General features: G+C 45.7%; 1 long non-coding RNA gene across 2 annotated transcripts in view; it reads right to left on the reverse strand.

The window, feature by feature from the left end:
* Nucleotides 1–14,315, reverse strand: part of LOC129401677 (uncharacterized) — a 79,503-nt gene that overhangs the window by 63,254 nt on the left and 1,934 nt on the right. The window contains exons 2-3 of one of the 2 annotated variants that reach the window (XR_008628416.1): nucleotides 9,481–9,641; nucleotides 3,412–4,145 (exon numbers count right to left, since the gene is read on the reverse strand). This is a non-coding gene — a long non-coding RNA (uncharacterized LOC129401677). Of the gene's footprint in view, nucleotides 1–3,411; nucleotides 4,146–9,480; nucleotides 9,642–14,315 lie in introns of those variants that run through there. The other variant, XR_008628417.1, reaches the window with a different exon arrangement.

Raw genomic sequence — 14,315 nt, forward strand, 5'->3', positions numbered from 1 at the left:
CATAACTTTTCTATTTTTTCCCCCCTCGTCCCGCGCCACCGAGATCACGCCTGTTTAGTAATCACCACGCTGCCTGACAAAGGGAAAACAAACCAAAAGAGATGGTTATTTCTCGTCATCAGCCGGCGTGGGGCTCTAGCTTAGTTGATAGTCTGGTATAATGTCTGCAAGCAGTTTCTGGAACCAAAAGTAATACGCTGGTATTGGCCCCGGCTCAAGATTCCACCAGCGTCCCGATGTTCCAAGTACATAATAATTTATTCCCTTGCATCCGGTTCCCACGCCACCAGGTCCGTGTCAGCTTAATGGACATCATACTATGGTTAACGCCACGCCGCGTTTTTTCCCGAGAAAGAAGGATATTTCTTCTCAGCCGGCGTGGGGATATGGCTTAGTTCAGTCTATAGAGATGGCTACCACTTTGGTGGCCTTCAATATTTCAGCAAAAGACTTACTATTCTTGTTAGGATTTCCCACCAAAGTCCGACCCGTTAAAGTCCAGGGAAAATTCTGCCTAAAATTCTATCGCTACAATCTTTTACCCTTTAACAAAAAACTTAGTACTATTGTTTGGAGTTTCCCCCCATGTTAAGCCCTGCCAAAAAGGAACATTTACACGTTGCTGACAATCAAGAGATATTAGGTCGCGCGGCTGCTATCGCAGCCGCGCGGTTTTGGATTTCTATATGAAGTCCAAGGAAAATTCTTTTGGTAGTTGCATTGCTCGCTGGCAGTGCCTGGGCCAGAAGCTCCCAGCACACAGTTTGGAGGCATTTTGGGGGCGCCGCTCGTGTCCAAAGTGGTTCAGTTGCCTCCGGGGTCGATCTCGCGCGGGGCCGCAAAGGGACACTGACTTTTCTTGATAATCTGTCTCTGTCTATCTCTCTCTCTCTTTCTCCCTCTTTCTCTCTCTGTCTCTCTCTTGTCTCTCTTCTTTCTCTCTCTCCCTTTCTCTCCATCCCCACCCAAATACACATTCACATTAAAGCTGCTAAAAAGTCCTTCAAGTGTTTTTAAAAACCAAATTTCTTAACACCTCCTTGCCCCTGATCTCAGTCTCTTCTTTCATCCTCAATCATTATCCTTCCATTAGAGTTGACCAAACAGTGCTGGGACTTCTTTGGCTTCCTTGAAACCAACATGCCCTAAAGACTTTGTACAGGGTAAGGATCTTTACAGCCCATAACATCCTGAGTGTACCTACAACACGTCTTGCCCCCTACCTCCACCCTATCCTTTGTGTACTGATGTAGTACTTTATACTAGAAGGCTGTGATTCGCTCCGTCCCTCTGAGAACACCTACGCAAGTGTATCTTGGCCAAAGAGATGATCTGAAGATCTGAGGATCTGCTTTGCCTACATCAAACCCTGACTTCCCTGGGGCACACCCAGCAGCTCCAGAGGAGAGCCCACACTTCCCTGGGTGGAGGGGCACCTTGTCCTCCTCTCCTGCACATGACCAGCCAGCTTTGAGCAGAAGCAACACCCTACCCAGCCATGGCTGCCCTGAAGATGATGCCTTTCAAGACGTGCTCTGAACATAAGACTGGATGGAAAATATACTATGCTACATATACATCATGGAATTCTTCTCAGCTTTAGGAAAAGGTAAAGCCAGGCAATTTGCTACAAGGTGGATGGATCTGGAGAGTACCATATTGAGTGAGATCAGGAAGCGGGAGAGGAACACACCCAGAATGGTCTCGCTCATATGTGGGATAAAAAGAAATCTAATAGGGGAAAATCAAATTCCCAATGGTAATAGAAACAAAGAGCAGGAGAACTGGTCTTCAGGAGGAAGCTCGGCACTGAGGCAGGGGCAAGGGGAATTTGTTAGGGACGGGAACACGAGGATAATGCAGAAGAGGGAAAGTGTCTACCCCAAGGCAGGCTGGGGGTGGGGGGGTGGGAGGGAAACAGGGGACATTGGTGGAGGGTAGTGGACACTGGTGAAGGTGTTGGTGTTGGAAAAATAGATGCTTGGAACTCAATCATAAATATCTTTGTATTTTTGTGAATCACGGTGATTTAATTTAAACATTTTTTTTTTATTTTTTAAAAAACAGGTGCTTTTACTATTTCTCTGGCTAAACAGTGCCTTCCCCACGTATGAAATCCCAGTCAACTCCACTGCCAGGAACCAGGCTGGGTCACCTGAGCTGGACTGAGGGGGGCGTGGGGCTGATCTGCCTCACAGGAGGGGGTGCTCCTTCATCTCCTTGAGGCGGGCCTCAGGAGGCACCTGAAGGGTGCCCAGGTCTCTTCTCCGCATCCCTCTCCAGAGAGCAGACCTCAGATACCCTAACTGTGAGGATACATATTTCTACAAAAATATATAGATATCAAGTTTCCGACCAAGGGAGATTTGAGCCAGGATGAAAAATGAAAAGCCCTGGTTTGGATTTGTTTGTTTTCCTAAGGTCCTCCGTGTAACATCCCATGAAAATAGGTTTTTTTCCCATACTCTGATATTCCTTGTCTGAGTGCTTAATTCTAAAAAGGACATAAAAGAGAGGAAGAAAAACTGGGGCTGGGGGAGAAGAAAGAAGAAATAAAGGACTCACACAGAAAGAAGGGAGATAGCAAGGAGGCAGAGGGAGAGGGGGATGACAGGAGGAAAGAAGCTTATGGGGGGAGGGGGTATTAAATTCCAGCCCAGTGAAGCCAGGGTACACAGGCACCTCCTTTCCTCCTTCTGAAGCCTGAAGGCAGACCAAGATGCTGTGTCAATTACAGAAAAAAAAAATCAATGACAGTGCTGCTAGAGCTCTTCCCGCCCTCGGTACGGATGGGAGCCTTCACTTTCCAGCCCTGATTCATTTACGTGTAGCCTCTCTGGAGGCTGCTGACATATCGCTGTCTCTCAAGAGCTGGAAGGAAAAGCCCCTTTGTTCCCTACTGGAACCCGCTCACCAGCACTGTTGGTAGAGGAGCTGCTATGGGAGCTGGCGAGGTCCTCACTGGGCCACCCCAGGGGCGTGGGTGCCTTCCTCCACCAACCAGACCTCTCCCCGGAAGTGCCCCGGGGCCCCTAGGAACTCCATCAGTGGACTGAGAAACTCTATGAATTCACACCTTTTTGCCGGCTCTGTGTCTTTCCTGGTTCCAGTATGTGACGCCTGATCCGGTGCTAGCATCATCCCAGCCTCAGAGCCCACCGGAAGATGCCCTTGTGTGTGTGTGTGTGGGGGGGGGGTGTTCATTGTTCATTCCAAAGCGATGGCCTGACTGAAGGACATTCAAACGGTCAAGGAAGCCCTGGGGGCAGGCGGTGGATGAGGGTCTGACCCACGTACTGGGATGAAAATCTCACGGTGCACAAAACTGTGCACTTAACCTTTGGGCTCATTTTATATCTTTACTTCTTAATTTTTATTTACACACCAGGATTTACAATGTTGTTAATAATAGAATTAATACAATGTTCCACCACCAAACCCACCACCACTGTCAGCATCCCTCCACCAAAGTCCCAAGGTTTTCCTTTTCACTGCCCCATCCTGCTTCATAAACTCAACATTTAAATTAAATTACTATAGTTGGGCCATTGGGGCACATGTTTACAGTAGCATTGCCCCTTATAGTTTTGACATTCGTCATGACCTCACCTCTATACCACCAGTGTCCAAGTAAGTTCCCCGATCAAGGGCCTTATATCGCCATCATTCCGCCTCCTCCTTCTCTCCTTGCCCACAAGTCCGCCCTGTCTTTGCCATTCTCATTTCCAGGAGCAAGGGTTTGTTGGGGCTCATTTTAAATTTTAAACGTTTCTTAGGGAGGTTTAACCTGCAGGGCCCCAAACTAGTTTCTTACAGCTGCTCAACAAGTCACACAAAAAAATGTATGGCTTCAACAACACAGACATTGTCTCATCGTGGTAGAGGTCAGGGGTCTGAAATGGGTTAGCAGGAATGCTTTCCCTCTTGGGGGCAGGAAGTGGCTAGAAAGAGACTCTTTCTAGCTTATTTTTATTTATTTATTGGCATTTAGGAGCTGTCTGCCTTCCCTGATTCAGGAGCCTCTTACTCCACTTTGAAAGTTACAGCTTAACATTCTCCAAGCTCAGATGTTTCCATCATTGCCTTTGCTTCTCCGTGTCCTTTACCTTGTCTCTTCCTCTGCCTTAGACGCTCCTGCCTTCCTCCTGTTCCTCCCAGTGAAAAAAAAGGGGGATTATCATCGTCTTGATTCCATTAGATCCATCCAACAGTGTAAGATAAACTATCTCCAAACCTTTACAATATCATCCTAAAAAGCTCTTTTTGCTCCAAGTGGCGATAGAGCCTGTGTTGGAAGAGGCATTAGTCTAATGTAACTACCATATTTCCAACTTCTACCTCTCTCTGTCTCTCTCTGTCTCTGTCTTTGTCTCTCTCTCTCTCTAAAATTTCCTAAATTTCCTAAATAAAGTGACTTCATTATCTGTCTTTGCTGGAAATTCATTTCTGCAACAAAAAACAAAGAGCCTAAAGCCAGGTAGAGATGGATTGGGACTGAGTTGTTTTCCTGGGTATCAATATGACCTCACTTTCACCTGAGAAAACCTAGGTAATAGTGACCAACTCCCATGCTGCGTGGAACCAGCGGGCCTAGGGCATAGCTCTATGGATGTTTTAGTGAAGCTGGCTGGACCTTGATGTCCAGGCCATGCAGGAGCTCGTACCCTCACCAACCTGCCCTCCCTGGTCACTCAACCCACCAAAGATAGTTCTCTCAGAATTATAAGGGCTGCTAATATATATGTGTGTGTGTGTGTGTGTGTGTGTGTGTGTGTGTGTGTGTGTGTATTGCTTTTTGGGTCACACCTGGTGATGCACAAGGGTTACTCCTGGTTCATGCTCTCAGGAATTACTTCTGTCAGTGCTTGGGGGACCATATGGGATGCTGGGAATCGAACCCGGGTCGGCCACGTGCAAGGCAAACGCCCTACCCGCTGTGCTATGGCTCCAGCTCCTCTAATAGATATTTTTGTAAAAAAAAAAAGTATATATTGTTTTTTGGTTTTTTTTTGCTTTTTGGGTCACACCCAGCGATGCTCAGGGGTTACTCCTGGCTTTGCACTCAGGAATTACTCCTGGCGGTGCTTGGGGGACCATATGGGATGCCGGGGATCGAACCCGAATTGGCCGCATGCAAGGCAAACACCCTACCCGCTATGCTATCGCTCCGGCCCCCAAAAAAGTATATATTGTTAAAATTTTTTAATGAAGGATATTTTTAATAAAGGATATTCTTTAGCAAAAGTAATCATAAAACTATGGATAAGGGATAAGTTGCCTAATGAAACCAGAAATTGCAAACCACACAGGGAACTTTAATTAACTGTAGTCAGTTAAAAGGGAGGGAACTAGGGGTCATTGGTGTAGGGACAGGGTCAAGGAATGGTGGGACTGAAAGTGAATTCTAGGATTTCAGATCTGTGCCTGTAACCCTATTGTAAACAAATCTGTAACTCACCATGTCTAAATAAAAATTTTAGAAAAGAAAAAAGGACAGTCTGTGTTTTACTTTTTCCTCTTTGTAATGTTTCGTTTTTGCGGTGCTTGAGATTGAACCCAGGGTCTCAACCAAAGACTTTTCATTGTATACATTATGACATTTGGATGGTTTTTCCACAATGTTTTGTTTTAAAAAATCTTTGTTGTTTCAGTGTTAGTCACTATTTTGTTATGTTAAATCCCTAGCTAGACTATTTCAGGAATTTGTGACCACTCTGATAAGGCCTGCCCTGGTTTAAACAGAAGGACCTTTTAATTTCTCTCCATTGAAAAAAGTACAAACAGTTCTGGACTGAAAATTCAAGATGTGATGACTTTAACAACCATGCCAAAAATACACAATCAGAATGGATAATGCCTTCAAAAAGTGGTCTTAGGGCATTTGTAAATCTACATGCAAATGCATGAAAATGGACATTTATCTGATACTATACATTTAAAACAATTCAGAGTGAATAAGAGATTTAAAATAAGAAAACAAAGAGTAAAACTCCTATAATAGGAGGATTTGCATTTAGCCAACCCCAGTTTGATCCCCTGAACACCACTAAGAGTGATTCCTGAGCAAAGAGCCAGGAGTAAGATCTGAACACTGCTGAGTGTGGCCCAACCTGTCCCCCCAAAAGCTCATAGAACAAAACATTAAGGAACAGTTTCAAACAGTTCAATTTGTCTTGACAATAAGGTATTAAATTTGACAGAAAGTTAATGTCCCTAAAAAATACAGGTAAGAAAAGCAAAAAGGAGCAAATGAGTTCTGCACATCAAAAAGTAATATTGAAAGAAAAAAAATACCTATAGAATATGTTTGCAAACGACAAACAAGAGCTAATTTTCAAAATATATCAAGAACACCTAAGCTAAATAGCAAAAAACAAAAGCAAAATAATCTGAAGCCTAATAACTTGATTTTAAAATAGGTTAAATATTAGAAACAGGGCCAGAAGAACTGGCCTATGGTTGGAAGTTTGCCATAAGTGGGGCAGGAGGCACAAGGGGAGGGCAGTTAGGATAGAGAAGGGACCACTATTATAATAATAGTTGGAAATGATCACTCTGGACAAAAACTGTGTGCTGAAAGTAGGTAAAGGGATATACATACTAACCTATATTGCAAATCCTGGTGCCTAAAAGGAGACAGACAGACAGACAGAGAAGAAAAGTGCCTGCCAAAGAGGCAGGCTGGGTGTGGCAGGAGGGAACCTGGAGACATTGGCAGTGGAAAATGTGCACTGGTGAAGGGACGGGTGTTGGAACATTGTATGACTAAAACCCAACCATGAACAACTTTGTAATGGTGTACTTCATGCTGATTCAGTTTAAATAAACAATAAAAATAAAATAAATGAAATAAAATAGTTTAAAAAGCTGGATAGGTATTTTTCCAGAGAAAAGATAGAAATATCCCGTAAGTACATGAAAAGATGTTAGATGTCACTAATCATCAAGGAACGACAAATCAAAAGTACAATGGGATCTTATCTCACATCTGTTAGGATGGCTAATAGTAAGAAAAGAAAGAGACAAGTGTTGTCAAGGATATAAAGAATACTAGTACAGGCAATAGAAATACAAAATAATGCTGCCTTTATGGAAAACTCAAATATTAGAAATAAAATGACTGTATCGCCCACTTATAAGTTTATATTCATAGGAGTAAGATCCAAATCTCAAAAAGATATTGGCATTCTTCATTATTACCCACAGAAGCCTACATCTGGACGCAACCTAAATACCCATTGACCAGCAAATGAAGGAAATGTGATGTATACCTACAATAGAATGGGATCCACCTATCATGGAGGAAAAGAGCAGGGAGGGACCAGTCTCTGAAGGATCAAATTAATACATCATAATTAACATGTGTGACCCAATCTGTCAACCTCTATTTTCGTAAGGGGAAGGCATCATCTTGTCATATAAAAATGTTTCTGTGCCCATATAAAGACATGTGCAAGTGAGTCCCATAACCACCCCACACTCTCATTTGCAACCAGATCTGTTGTTCCAATAAAATGATCTCCAAGGGTATAACCAATCAGATAACAGAAATAAGTAATGGGCAGGATATGCAATGAATATGAACCCAGGTCTCTGTATAGAAGGGGTTGTCTTTTTCCCCCTTGCTTCTGTCCCTGCACCTTACTGAGCTATCTACCTGCCTGCCTGTAGTGATATACCAAGTTGAGCTGTTAAGTAAAAGAGACAGAGTCATAAACTAGAAGGCCGGTGGTGACCGGCATGCTAATAATCTTACACGCTATCCACAAGAACCCAGAGCAGATCGGTATCTGCTCTAACACATCTTTTAATAAGAAGAAAATCCCGCTGCATGCAACAGCATGAATGAAGCTTCAAGTGTTCTGCCAAGCAAAATAATCCAGTCACAGAATGACCGGGAGGGCATGAATCTGCCTGTGTGAGTAAGCTAAATTACTCAAACTCAGAGGAACAAACAAGAGAATAAATATTAATTAGCGAGTATTAAAATTTCAGTTATGCAAGATGAACAAATCCCAGAGCTCCACTGCAAGTCACTGTGTCTATGATGATAATACTACATTGGACACTTAAATTTGAGTTGAAAAGATAGATCCCGGACTGGGAAGAGGGTACAAGTCTGATCCTTGCGCCAACTGGTCCCTGGAGCCCTGCTGGGTACAGACTTATTGACTGCCAAGTACCACTGAGGTGACCCTCAGGCTTCTGAGCACCACAGGGCCAGAGTCACCTCTCAGCCTGGGCCCCAGCACTGACCAGCTGGCCAGGTTGCCTGAACATACCTGGGAGTGGCGCAAACATTTTGAGCACAGCTTGGATTGGGCCCAAGATACAAAAAAAAAGATGGCAGAACTCAGAGCCCAAGGATACAGCTCGGTGGCAGAGAGCCTTCTGGGGCTCTGTCTTTCCTGCATAAAGGCACGAATTAGATCCCTGGCACCACCCCACATCACTGGGTGTGATCCCCAGAACACAAGTGAGACCCCTGGAATCCTACAAAAATGCATGTGAGCCCCAGAGCTCCATAAGCAAATGTGCAGGCACCTCAACCTCAACCAAAGGTTCAGCCCTGCAAAAAAAAAGAAAAAAAGAAATGTGTGACCCCCCAGACCCCACAGCAAATGCACCCCCCAACAACGATGACGCCACCTTTACAGAGGAAACGGCACAAAGGAAAGGGGGTGGTAAATGAATGGGTAAATAAAAGACAGAATTTATTCTAAAATGGTAGATCTCACAGTTAGAGCTCTTATTGCAATAAAATATTTCCGTTTCTAACTTTAAAAATGAAAGGTGGGGGCTGGAGTGATAGCACGGCGGGTGGGGCCTTTGCTTTGCATGTGGCCAACCGGGTTTCGAATCCCAGCATCCCATATGGTTCCCTGAGCACTGCCAGGGGTGATTCCTGAGTGCATCAGCCAGGAGTGACTCCTGTGCATCGCCGGGTGTGACCCAAAAAGCAAAAAAAAAAAAAAGAAAGGTGTTATCTTGAATCCATGTCTGCCATGTGACAGCAAATTGTCTCCCTCAGAGGCAGGATCCAAACAACGGAGTCAGGCGGAAGGCCAAGTCTCCTGGTCTAGGTTTCAGTGATTCTTCCTTTTTCATGTTTGGGAGCCATACCTGACTGTGCTTAGGCATTAGTCCTGGCTCCGTGCTCCGTGATCAGTCCCAGCGGTGCTTGGAAACTATACATGATCCTGGAAATCTAACTGGGAGGCCATATGCCAAGCCAGTGTCCTACCCACTGCACTATCTGTCTGGCCCCTAAATTTCAGTAACTTTCACCGCTCTGAGAGCACCCTTCTGCTCAGACCTCCAGGGAGCTTTCTCAGCCCCATCTAAAGGAATCTTCCCCTCCCAGGCCACCTCAGAAATGCCTCTGGCCCTGACACAGTGGAAACTTCTCCCTGGTTCCAACTACTCAAGCAGGTGACACCAAGACACAGGAGCAGGCTAGCTGAGACAGGGGCGGCGCACCTGGGCGTCAGATTTCCACACGGCTTCCACTCCTGGGCTGTGTGCCAGGCCTGTTGGCTTCTCTGTACTCACTCTTCGTCTCCTGCCTCTGATCCAACACATCAAACCGATCAGTGTTCTGGTGTGCTGTTTCCCAAACACAGAACGCAGGGCAGGCAGACCTTTGGGAGGAGAGCAGAGATGTAAAAAGATCTACTGCGGCCAAAATGCATTCTCTCCAGAATACACAAGTTTTTCTGCGTCATATCTCACACTCTGCCCATATTTACTTTCAAGCAGAAATCTTGTCGCCTTCTTCAAGTAAAACTGATACCCAGGAAACCATTCCATTTCATCTTATACTGAGAGGGTGTTGTTTCGTGGAATCCAAAAGAGGAATGAGTTGAGTTTGGTGGGGGGTGGGGTGGAGGAGTGGTGGACCCCCTAATGGTGTTCAGGAGACCAGGGTCCCCTCCCAAAGACTGACTGACTCCCTGAAAAAGTGGCGCCAGGGATTCTCCAGGGACTGCCAGGGTGACACCATGTAGTGCTTGGGGGACCCCAGGATTGTGTCCAACCATGTGCCAGGGACCTCACCAGGGTCATTCACATGCAAGGGATGTGTGCCTAGCCCCTGTTCTATATCTCTCTGACCCCAAGAGGAGGGGGTTAGAGAGGACACTATTGTCCAGTGGCCCCACGCAAGCAGAGAAGGAAAGGCCATTGAACTGTAACAGTGATTGTCATGCTTGAGTCTCACTGTGGGTTGGAATCACTGAAACACCTTCCAGATTGCATTCCCAGGATGGACTGAAGTTAGTTACACCACCGTTATGATTGGTCTGCGCTGGGACCTGAGCATCGATATCATTTTTAACTTTGGTGACTTAATGAGCAGGGAGAGATGAGAAACACTGCTTTAAAAATAAAGGGATTTCAGAAGTAGAACTAGGTTGCAGAGAATAAAAAAGCAGACGTGTGGTTTTGTTTTCGGGGGGGGGGGGGGGACTTGCTTTCAGCAGAGACCAGCAGTCTTCACCCTCAGACATGAACGTTTCTCCTCACTCTCCTGCTACCTTGCTGGGTGATTTAACCTTCTCGTGTCTTATCTGTAAAATCAGAATAGAAATACTTGCTGTGCCCAACTCGCAGTTTCCTTGGGAGGTCAAGATGGGATAATAGATGTGAGAGCACTTTGAAAAAAAAAGAGATTGAAGTGCTATAAAAAGGTAAGATTTATACGGTTGTCAGTTTTCCCCCCCAAAGATGGCCCTAAAGATAGTGATTATCAGCAGTAAAGACCTCCGTGCAGGCAGCATCCCCGAGCTCACAAAGGGAACGTCCTTTGACAAGTGCGCTCAGTCACTCTAAGTGTCCGGCGCTGGTGGTGATGCTCGCTTGCCCATAACCTGCCTTGCAGTAGACCTATCGCAGAAGCAGTTCCCATCAGCTCGCAAATCCAACCTCAAAAAAAGCTGAATGCGGGACTGGAGCGCTGGAGCGATAGCACAGCGGGTAGGGCGTTTGCCTTGCACGCGGCCGACTCGGGTTCAAATCCCAGCATCCCATATGGTCCCCTGAGCACCAACAGGGGTAATTCCTGAGTGCAGAGCCAGGAGTAACCCCTGTGCATCACCAGGTGTGACCCAAAAACAAAAACAAACAAACAAAAAAATCTGAATACTCAGCACACACTGAAAACTCCAGTTGCTCTAAAGGGGGGGAAAAGTAGGGTCCCAGTCTGTTGTCCATCCTGGCTGTCATAGAAGACGGGGCAGGGGACTGAGGGTCACCTGTCAGGACAAGACGTGTGTCAGGAGCAGAAAAGCCTGATTCCCCAGGCAAACAGAGAAGACTTGTCAAAGATGAGAGCCCGAACCTGCTGTAGAACTCAGTTCCATCTCGACATCTGCTCCAGCTGCCTGAAGAAGCATCTCTGTAAGAGACAGTTCCGGGTTACTAAGAAATGAAGGGACTTGCTCCACCTTCTCCCCGCTGGTCCCGAGGTGCAGGGGGCCCCTCTAACGGGGAGGCTGTCTGGAACCATAGATGGCCACAGAGGTGAAGAGTAGGATTTCAACACACTCTCCCCTCTCTTTGGTTTGATGTGTTCCTTTGGTTAAGAAATATCAGCGTGGGGCTGGAGCGATAGTACAGCGGGTAGTGCGTTTGCGTTGCAAGCGGGTGAGCCGGATTCGATTCCCAGCATCCCAGATGGTCCCCTGAGCACTTCCAGGAGTAATTCCTGAGTGAAGAGCCAGGAGTAACCCTTGTGCAACGCCAGGTGTGACCCAAAAAGGAAAAAAAAATATATCAGCAAATACAGCTCTTTGTCAAGGAAATCACATTCAGAACTGTTAGGTCTCTTTATATTTTTTTCCTAATGAGCAGCTTGGGCTCAGAGTGAAATTGAAGAGAAGCCAGGACTTGGCTAGGAATGATCCAGGTCGTAGGTACAAGCATCAGAAAGATGCGGGGCAGATCAGTTACCTCCTTCTCCTCGAGTCCTTCCACTCCACTTCAAGGAGGGAGGTCTCATTACAGGCGTCTGCCTACTGGCCCCTCCGCTCTTCCACCCAAACCCCTAACTTACCTCTAAACTGCACCCCCTCAAAAAACTAGAAACCTGCGGGCCAAGGAGAGTAAAAGGGTTTTCCTTGCATGTGGCAGATCCCAGTGGATCCCCAACACCAAAAATGATCCCTTAAGCCCCACCAAGAGTGATCCCTAAGTGCAGAGCCAGGAATGATCCGGAGCACAGCCAGGTGCGACCCAGACACCCCAGCCCTGCAAAGAAGCCAGAAATACACTCAGCCAAAGCCAGCTACATCCTGATCTTAACACGTCTCAGATCCCTTTGCAGGTAAAGTTACAGTCAAAAGCGAGACTTGGGGTCCAAGACACAAAGTTCAGAAGCTAAATGTCAGCAGTCATGGTCCCATATAAGACCTGGCATCTCATTTTCCCGTACCTATGGAGAGGAGCAGACACTTGTGTGTGTCAGACAGGTTTTCTCATATAGCACATTATGAGCAAGAATAGCTGTTAAAGAGGAAGTCCACAGAGCACAGCATAGCACAAGCTCTCTTTCCAGTAACGGAGACTAACGTCTTCCTTCCTAGGAAGTCCAGGAACTTCCTACATTTTGTGTCCTGTGACAAGACTCAAAAATTCTCAGGGGCCAGAGATATAGCACTCAAGGAGTGTGGTAATCATAGGAGTTAAGACACTTGCCTTGCTTGCAACTGACCCCAGTTCCATCCCTGGCAACACACAGGGTTCCCCAAGCACCACCAGGAGTGATCCTTGATCATTGCCAGATTGGGCCTTGAAATGAAATTAATTAACTTTTTTAAGATCTTGGATAGGGGTATTTATCCTGAAGTAGGGACAAGGGGTTCAGAGCTCAGGGAAAAAAAAAACACTCAGCTGTTCATTCCTCAAGAATTCCTTCTCTTTCTTTGGAGGAAACAATACTCATCAATAAAGCAGCGAGAGGTTCTGCATTTTCTCAGAGGACGTGGAAATTGTACCACTTTTGTGCTGTTAGAATTACATGCAAACAAAACAGTAGATTTTTTTTCCTCTCTGCTCTCAAAGAGAGACAGTTTCTGGTGCACCAGGGATAGACAGGCCCCAAACTCAAAGTAAAGGTTAAAATTAGATTTTCTTGTAAGATAGCTCCCGGGGTACTCAGGTTAGTCGCTGCAGCTGCTCCCACAGGGACCACTTCCTCCACCCAGTCAGCCTAAGAAAGAGACACAATACACATAATAGCCTAAAACTTGGCTGTAAGATAATTTTTTCAAGTAGCTTCTCTAAGAATACCTTTGCTTCCAGAAAAAAATAACCACTGCCAATATTTGAAAAGTCAAAATTCTATGCAAAAAGAATAATACAATTGAACATAAAAGCTCCTTTCAAACCATTTCCTGGGGACTGAACCACCCCAAAAAGCCTCACAACAGCCTTCCAAATATGTTTTATTTATTCACCAAAGAAACAGCAATTTAGAGTTCTTGTATTCGTTTCACATAGAGATGCTCCACTGAGCTTTAAGGGAATCATTCATCTTTTGGTGCGAAATGAGTAATTCCTCAGCTTCCAAGAAACATAATTGTTGCAAACATCTGAAATGTGAACATTTACTCAAATTATCTTCTATAGAGGTATAGACAAAAACCTCAAAAAAAAAGTCCTTTACTCCTCTCAACATTAATGTTTTAAAAATTAATACACTGACCCAGCCTCGAGTCCCAGCCCCCACCACACATGGCCCCCCACCTGCTCTGCTGCACTGCCAGATGTGTCAAAAACAAACAAACTTCATGCACTTTCAAGCAATTAATGTGTACAAAGTAGCGCTGAACGCTGTTTCCAGGGAGAAACCAGGTGGCTCTGTCCATCCCTCCCGTGCCTGAAACATTGTACTAAGGACGAGCACTGAGACTCACCTAGCTTAGGCAAATGGCTTCGTTTCATTAACCAAGGTCCCTTAAATAGAAAAGCCAACTGATCCATCCATCCCTGGTAAGAACAAACTTCGTCTGTAGTCAGCGCAGGAAACGGGCCTTCTCCCTAGCCTGGAGCCCAAGTACCCAAAGTAAAGCGTAGGGAATTCCCCTTCCTTCCTGTCATACCGTGCCCCAGCCAAGCAGGCACCCAGGGGTCCCCTGGAAATGAAGACCAGAGAGACAAGCCAGGGCAGGGGGCACAAGTCTTACACAGAGCCAAGCCAGATTGGATTCCTGGCACCGAATATGGTCCAATGTTATATCACTCTAGTGATACACGGCATCATCAGGAGTGGCCAGAGCAGAATGAGGAGTAGGCCTTGAGCCCACCAGATACGACAC

Source organism: Sorex araneus, chromosome 2 (assembly GCF_027595985.1).
Source record: "Sorex araneus isolate mSorAra2 chromosome 2, mSorAra2.pri, whole genome shotgun sequence".
NCBI classification, from domain to species: domain Eukaryota; kingdom Metazoa; phylum Chordata; class Mammalia; order Eulipotyphla; family Soricidae; genus Sorex; species Sorex araneus.